We start from the raw sequence: 8,088 nt of genomic DNA on the forward strand, positions 1-8,088 counted from the left end.
CACCTCGCCAGAGAAAAGACTTTCACAAGAGACAAACACAGAAAACCACCTCCCAGATCTTCTTGCATGCTGAGCTGAAATCCTGAGCTCCCAGGAGGGTGCCTAGGGGGAAGGCTAGCTGGAAGGTTTGGGGATCTGCCCCCACTCACACACAGGGACCCAGACTTCCCTCTTCTTGATTTGGGATTGAAGCTGCTCCCTTTCCTGTTCACTTCCTCCTTCACCCCTCACTTTGTAACTTCAGCTGATCACGTGCATCTTCTGCCCTTCCTACTCCTTGAGTCCTTAAAAATAATCCAAATGAATTCAAACTGTGTGACCTGTTTGTGTGGCCAGTGGCTGGATGGGGTAGAAAGAAGAATGGGTCAAATCTGAAATGCTTAGCAGTTTCGGGAACCCAACAACAATGAGACTGGGAGACCTCAGTTCTTCATAGCACAGACAAACTGAGTAGATAAAAGTCTTTGCCCCTACACTTGCCCAGCCTGGTGGATGACGATGGGTGAAGTGCTGAGCTTGGCAATTTAAATTGGGGAGGGAGCTGTGAGATAATTGTTTGGAAACTTTCTGGCATTCCTACTTGGGTTTTACATTTATGGGGAAAGATCAGGTGGTACTTGATCCTTGGCATTCAACTAGAACTTTTTTTTAAATAATATATTTAAGCATCATGATTACAAACATGCTTGTAATTGGGTTTCTGATATAATAAAGAACACCCCCTTCACCAGTGCAACCTTCCCACCACAAATTTTCCCCATCTCTCTCCTCCCCCAACCCCTGCTTGTATTTGAGACAGGCATTCTATTTTACTCACTACCATTGTCATGATAGCAACTAAAACTTCTAAACTTCCTAAGAACCTAAGGGATTCTGCCTTTCTAGACTGAAGAATACAAGCTACTCTGGTTTAATCAAGTGTCTGCATACCGGTACAATCCAACCAATGGGAACTCACTGGTAGTCAGGGGCAGGGCTGAATGCTGTGTAGACCTGGTAAGGAGGCTGACTATAGTAGGAATGGAGTGAAAGCGTCAGAGATATCGCACTACTTCCCTACATCCTAGTTCGCATCCTGGCAGAGATCCCAGCAACTCACAAGCAAAAAGAGAGATGAACCCCTGGTGTGCCTTTGGGAGGAGATGCTGATGGAGACTGAGAGCTCAGTGGAAGGGCAGCTGAAGCTGTACCTACAGGCTGAAAGCTGGGACTCTGGAACAGGAAGCTTCATCCAGTAGGGAGTTGAGTTTTGGAGGGAAGGACTGTAGCCTGGGAGTAGGGGAGGAATCCTTCCCTCTCCCAATTCTAAGATCCTTGAAACTATGGTAAGGAACAATGAGAAACCCACAGTCTCAGCCTGCCCTTCCCAGCTTTCTTGGCCCTGACTTCAGAGATCAACATTATAGACATCCAAACCTCTTCCTTAAAGTGGGAAACTGAGATGGGAAATGGGGCTGGTAGCAGGAGACCCTCTCAAGGTCAAAGAGAATCACCAGGATAGGGGGAGACAGACCCTAGCTTTACATTCAGACTTTCTCCCTGTTTGTTTTGCTTCTGGGCAACAGCTGCTCCTACCCACAAGTTCCCCAGGGACCTTCCAGTAGCCTTCACTGACCTGCGGCTTAGGGTCTGGGAAATTAAACTACCAAAAGATAAACATTATTTCCAGTCGGCTTTGGGGGATTAAAGCTTGTAATAAAGAGCATTCACTGGAGGTTTCTTTCAAGGCACTCTCGACCCAGACTCCTCCTGGGGAACCAGGTGGACCCCTAAGGAGGTTGCCAAGTTGGCACAGTTTGCTCCTATGGTCTAGAGGGGAGAAAAGGGTTAGTCACTGGGGATGGGCAGGGGGGGGGATTATGCCACACTGATCAATATTCCTCAAAGCAGATGAAGATGGGAAACAAGGCCAGGGAGAGAGAGCACCCATCTAAATCCAAGGCCATGTTTCCAGGGCAGAACTGGGATCCAGAAAGAAAAAGAGGGTGTGAATGAGGAGGGGTGCCCAGTCACTTGGTGTTTTATAGGTACAGGGAGCCTGGGAGAAGGAGCCTCCCTACATCTCTATCTGACAAACTACCCAGATCTTAGACATTGAAGAGTTGAGTGTTCATGTTTTATCTGGGCTGCTGAGCCTCTCTCCACAGCAGAAGCCTCCAGGCCATAGTGGACCCAAAAAGCCAGGGCTAGCTGGCTGGAGAAAGGGGCATGTGCAGAGAGCAGGAGAGAATAGCCTGAAAGCTCAGAAATGGGCTTTGTCATTTCAATTAACCACCAGAACTTTCAGTGGCTGAGGCCCAGACTCCACCCATCTCTGGGTTTCTCTAGCCCTAGGGGTAGGAGTCTTCAGACTGGAGAATGCTGTTTCTTCCAGAGCTGATGCCAAGCCTGTAAAGGGCACCTAGGAGCCTGCCACTGTCTCAGCATGGACCCCAGTAGCAATCTGTTTTCACTGGTCTGGCCCCCACTGGGTGTCTCCTGTAAATCTCCCAATATAATCTCTCCACATCATACTTTGAATACTGTTCTGATTAAATTCCAGAGGAGGGGGTCATTCAGCCTGCAGCTGAGCTGGCTTGAGCCAGAGCACAGAAGGGCCAGGACTCTACAACAGGGGTGTCAATAGAAGCTGCTCAAGTCCATCCCTTGGCAGGGTGACTGTCTTGGGAGTTTAATCCAAGAGAGACACTCCCAGGTCCCCCCTTACTGGCTTCTGATCCATCAAGGCTCACTTCAAGTATTGCCTGTTAAGTGATCTCTGATGGTGCAGGGTTCTGGGTTCCAGTGACCCTGATAAGGATATTAAGAGTTGCTTGGGTGTAAATTATCTGTGTAAATTATCTTAAATCCTTTGTTGGGTATTTGTGAATCCAAGAACAGTCCCCAGAATGAGAAATTACTTCCCATCCCCTTGTCCCCTTTCGGGGGGAGACCTTGGTAATATTTATCCGCAGCAAATAATAATCCACACAGACAAGAAGGATAGGGTGTAAAAGATTGAGCAAAGAGAGCAAGAGAATCCTCTTGCAGCCTGCAGCTTTCGCAAAAGGACCCCTCTCCCCTGTCCATCAAGCTATTTATTGCCAACTCCACAGCGCCCCCACCTGGAAGGGCTAGGTGGGGCAATAGTCACAGAACAATCCTAAAGAAATATTTTTATATACAACAATTCCAAGAATAATCTTATGGAAACTTTTTCATATACTACACTTGGGGTCTTGTGATATGCCAGATCAAATGTCAAGTCCTTTAACTGCATGAACTCACTTCTCTCTCATAACTGTCCTGGGGAGTATTGTATCACACAGACTCAGACACCTATGAAATGAATGAGGGATCAGAGCTAAGAGGTGAAGTAACACAGTTCTCCAGCAGACTCGGAGTAAGGCTCATTTTTAATCACTCAACTCTCCTGCTAATGCAATATATTAAAATTCATTTTTCCCTTATGAATAAAGGCCTATATTTCTGAAAATCTAATATCTTTTGCCTTTGTAACACCAGTATGCCTTTCTTCCTTTTTTAGGAAAGCCCTTTTTTTTTTTTGAAGGAGCCCTTGGGCTTCAAGGTTCCATTTTGGTGCTTCCTGATCCTGTCCCTTCCTTTCCCATGTGCCCACACATCTGTGACACACGCTGCTGTACCCCCACACCTTGATGTATGACTAACAGAATGTGTCCCAAGTTTCTCTACCATCAAATCAACATGCAAGGGAACCACCACGGGAGAGGGGGGGCTGTAAAGGGAGATCTGTCCTTGTAAGAAGTACCTGCAGGGGTCTTCTGATGGTTCTCTAGCCCTAGGTAATGGTAGTGGAATCACATAAAGCCAAACCCTAAACTTGACATCATGGCTTAAGACACCTGCTAGTGGGCCAGAAGAAATCATCTGCTGGTAACAGACGCAAACATTTCTTCTAGGTGTATTCAATCTCCTCATTTCTCCTCATCTGGGTCATCTCATTTTGCAGTCCAAAGGCTTTTGTTATGGAAAAAGGAAGGTGAGTTGAAAATCACTTAGCCCTCAGGGCTATCAGAAGACAATTTGGGAATGCAGGGATTGGCAGCATGGTAGGAAACTTTTGACTCTCACTTTGGATGTGAGTTCTGTCCCCAAGCATAAACAGGCAGTCCAAGATCCTTAATATCTGAGGGAAGCCAAGACCAGAAAGGAAAGATTAAATCTGCCCCCAAATCAAGAAGTCTTTCACTGATGCCTGACAGCCAGTGGCAGCCTTGGTGTTAGTAAGTTCTTTATTTCCAGACTGTCCCCAAGTTACTTCTGAAAGGTGTCTTCTGAGTCATGTTTTTTATTTTGCCTTTTTTGAGGGGGACAGGCATAGTGATGCCCAGGTGTTTCTCTTGGCTCTGTGCTCAGGGGATCATTTCTTTTTTTTTTTTTTTTTTTTTTTGGGTTTTGGGCCACACCCGGCGGTGCTCAGAGGTTACTCCTGGCTGGCTGCTCAGAAATAGCTCCTGGCAGGCACGGGGGACCATATGGGATACTGGGATTCGAACCAACCACCTTTGGTCCTGGATCGGCTGCTTGCAAGGCAAACGCCGCTGTGCTATCTCTCCAGGCCCAGGGGATCATTTCTAATGGGCTCAGGTGACCATATGTCATGCCAGGGATCAAATCCAGGCAGCTCACGTCAAGGCAAGCATCATACTCAATGTAGGATTGGATTGCTCTTCTCTGACTCTTTTCTTCATCTCCCTGTCATCTCTCCCCTGAACCCTTCAATTGGACTTTTTTGCCCTTACATTAGGAGCAGAGTAAGAAGACCTAATGAGTTTTTCCCGGTTATAGGATAGTCTAACCCCTCCTAGGTATGATTTTCTTCATAAAATATTTAGTGGGAGACTGTAACAAGACAGTCTTCTCCAAGTGCCTTGCATTCTTGAGCAAGTTAACCAACATCTTTGTGACTGTTTTCCTCTGGCAGTTTGTTATTGTGCTGTGATGTGACTTTTATCATGTTTCTCTTTCTCCCATTTAGTTGCTAGGTGGACAAAGATTTAATTCAGTACACTTGAATATTTCTTATAGCTCCTTATTTTTGTCAAGAGCCAGAGTGAAGAGACATTAAAGATAAAATGGGATCAAATGAAAGCTTCTCCTCTGCAAACCAGAAGATTGGAAAAAAGAATCAAAGAGGCAATAAATTGGAGCAAACAACCAAATGGGACTACATTAAATTAAGAAGCTTTAACACCTCAAAGTAAATGATGGCCAAGATACAGACTGCCCTTGGAATGGGAGAAATGATTTACCCATAACAATCTGAGATACAACGCATAACCAGCTCACCTGACCAGTGGAACAGTGTCTACTCTGGTCAATTAATCTATTGATGTAAAGAGTGGTTATCACTTATGATACCAGAAGCAGATGCCTTTCTTTATCGCTTGGGGCTGTCTTCAGATTCTAATTTGGGGGACTGAACAATTGCACAGTAGGTAGAACATTTGCCTTGTATACCTGGGTTCAATCCCCAGAATCCCATGTTCCCCTAGCCTGCCAGGAGTAATTCCTCAGTGCCACCAGGTGTGCCTCTCCCCCCAAAAAAGAATTCTAATTTGGCTCATTTAAAAATCTGAGTAAACTTTCTAGATAGATCAAAGACATCAACAGTGGTAGAGATGATAAACCTAGATAATTTTTGAAGCTATGTATCCTTCCTTCAAACCTAAATGTGAGTCAAACTGGGTGCAGTATTCTAGGTGAAGCCTCCATTTCATTCAGTCTTGGCCTTCAGAGTTTCTTGTGACATGTCTGCTGTAAATCTTATGGATGCTCCTTTGAATGTAATTTCCCTTTTTGATCTTGCTGCTTTCAATATCCTATCTCTATCTGTAGGATTTGTTATTGTGACTAGGACGTGTCTTGGAGTGTTTTTCTTTGGATCTTTTTTTATCTGACACTCTTTGGGCATGCAGGATTTGATTGCATGCAGTCTTTAGCTCTGGGAATTTCTCTGTGATGATTTCTTTGACTGTTGATTCTTCCTGTGGATCCCCTTTCTGGAACTCTGGGACTCCAATGATTCTTATGTTGTTTCTGTTGAGTTTATCAAAGACTTCTATTTTCATCTGTTCACATTCCTTGAGTACTTTTTCCATTGTATGATCGCTTGCCTTGTTTTTTTTTCCAGTGTCTTCTGCTGTATGGAGTTGTTCTACATTTGATCTTGCAGTTCACTAATTCTGTCCATGGCTGCTGTTACACTGCTGGAGAGGCTGTCCATTGAGTTTTTCAGTTGAGCTACTGTGTTTTTCAGATATGTTACTTCAGTTTGGAGTTTTCTGTTCAGCTAGAGCTATATTTTCTTTGATTTCCATGAGAATCCTCCATATTTCTATTCTAAACTCCTTATCTGAGAGGTTAATCAGATGGTTGGTATTTTTTGTGTCATCAGAGCTGTCACCTTCATTCTCTGTGCATGGTGTTTTCCTGCAAGATTTCCCCATTGTCACACTTGTAGTGTGATTTTTTTTCTGTGTGTTATGATGGGGTTCATTTGTTAGAAAGAGCACACGGCTGCAAAGTGAAGCAGAGCAGCTGTGCTCTTCTGGAGCCTCTAGGAGAGAGATTGTGCTGGGCCCTTCTAGGCCCATTCAGGAGAGGTTCAGGACACAGGACAGTAGAGAAACATGCACAGGCAACAAGCACAGTCTCTCCCAATTGGTGATCACACAGCAGGGGCAGATTCCTCCAGCCTGACATCACAGAGGACCTTCCTTTCTGCAATTTACCACTGATAGACACTCTAGGACACAGTCTTGACTTTCTGGCCCTGCTGGAGCAACTCTAGGAGAGTGATTTTGCTGTGCCCTTCTTGGCCCACTCATGAGAGGCTAAAAATATGGTACGCTTCACAAATTTGCATGTCATCCTTGCGTGGGGGTCATGCCAATCTTCTCTGTATAGTTCCAATTTTAGTATATGTGCTACCTAAGCGAGCACAGACCTAGATAATTCGTCTAGTGCTACTTGGGTCAAGAGTTAAAAGTCAATTAACTATTACCAATATGTTTCTCTTTCCAATCCTAGAACCTTCTAGAAGCTGTGTAGGTACAGGAAAGGGGTCTTGAAGACTAAATACAGAATGCCAATGGATTATTTTTTGAGTCTATGAATTGCATTTCTTTTTCATGAGCAAATGAGGAACAATATTCTCATCTTACCAGATGGGTTAATAATAAGCCCAATAATAGATATAGCATTGGACAGATGAGCCCTACATCAAGTTAGAGGACACCTCTTGGCCATCCAATAAACCAATGATCTATATCACATATGAAATTGTGGAGAAATTATTCCACACTGGACATCTAGACACATGTGATGTATTACTTTGGGGCAGCTCAGATGGAGCTTTGGATATGCTTTGTTGGTTTTTTTTCCCTTAGTTTTCTATGTTTTCACAATCAATTGCAATCTTGAAATTATCCCCAAATTCAATGATTTAAAACAGCAACTAACTTTTCTCATGGGTCTTCAATTTGGGCAGGGCTCACTGGAAATGGTTTGCTTCTACCCTTTGTTTTTTTTAGGAGAGAGCTGGATAGGAGCAGGAAGAGCTTCTGGGAAGCACCCTACTGGAAGTACCTTGGAAGTTCCCTTTCCTAAAATTTTCATCTTCCTCACGGGCTCCTAAAGTCTCTCACATCATGACCATTAGATTTTACATTGGGAGTTGCCAACACTTCTTATGAGGAGTTTCATAAGTCCCAGAACATCTCTTCCATTTTGTTCTATTGGCCAATTAAGATTGTTCAAAGTCCAGAAGAAGACAAAAATGACTTTAGTGACGAATGGGGAAGGTATTAAAGACCTATTACCATCTTCACTGAAGTTGAGCTCACTGGTAAAAGTATAAATTTGAATGTACTTCGAGGCTTTACTCTTTGATTCATTCTAGAATTATGATTTTGTTCTAGTCGTCTACCAAAACAAAATACCATAAATAAATAACACTATTTATTGATAGTGATGAAGGCTGGGAAGATTAAAAGCAAAATGCCAGCCAATTTGATGCCCTAGATGAACTCTCTCCATGGTATGTAGATGGTTACCTGATTTGGG

The 8,088-nt window shown here is 43.9% G+C and overlaps 1 non-coding gene across 1 annotated transcript; it reads right to left on the reverse strand.

The window, feature by feature from the left end:
* Positions 1 to 6,859: 6,859 nt before the first annotated feature.
* Positions 6,860 to 6,966, reverse strand: LOC126029112 (U6 spliceosomal RNA). The gene has a single exon (XR_007502765.1). It is a non-coding gene; the product is annotated as a U6 spliceosomal RNA (small nuclear RNA).
* Positions 6,967 to 8,088: the final 1,122 nt, after the last annotated feature.

Source organism: Suncus etruscus, chromosome 14 (genome assembly GCF_024139225.1).
Source record: "Suncus etruscus isolate mSunEtr1 chromosome 14, mSunEtr1.pri.cur, whole genome shotgun sequence".
Lineage (NCBI taxonomy): Eukaryota > Metazoa > Chordata > Mammalia > Eulipotyphla > Soricidae > Suncus > Suncus etruscus.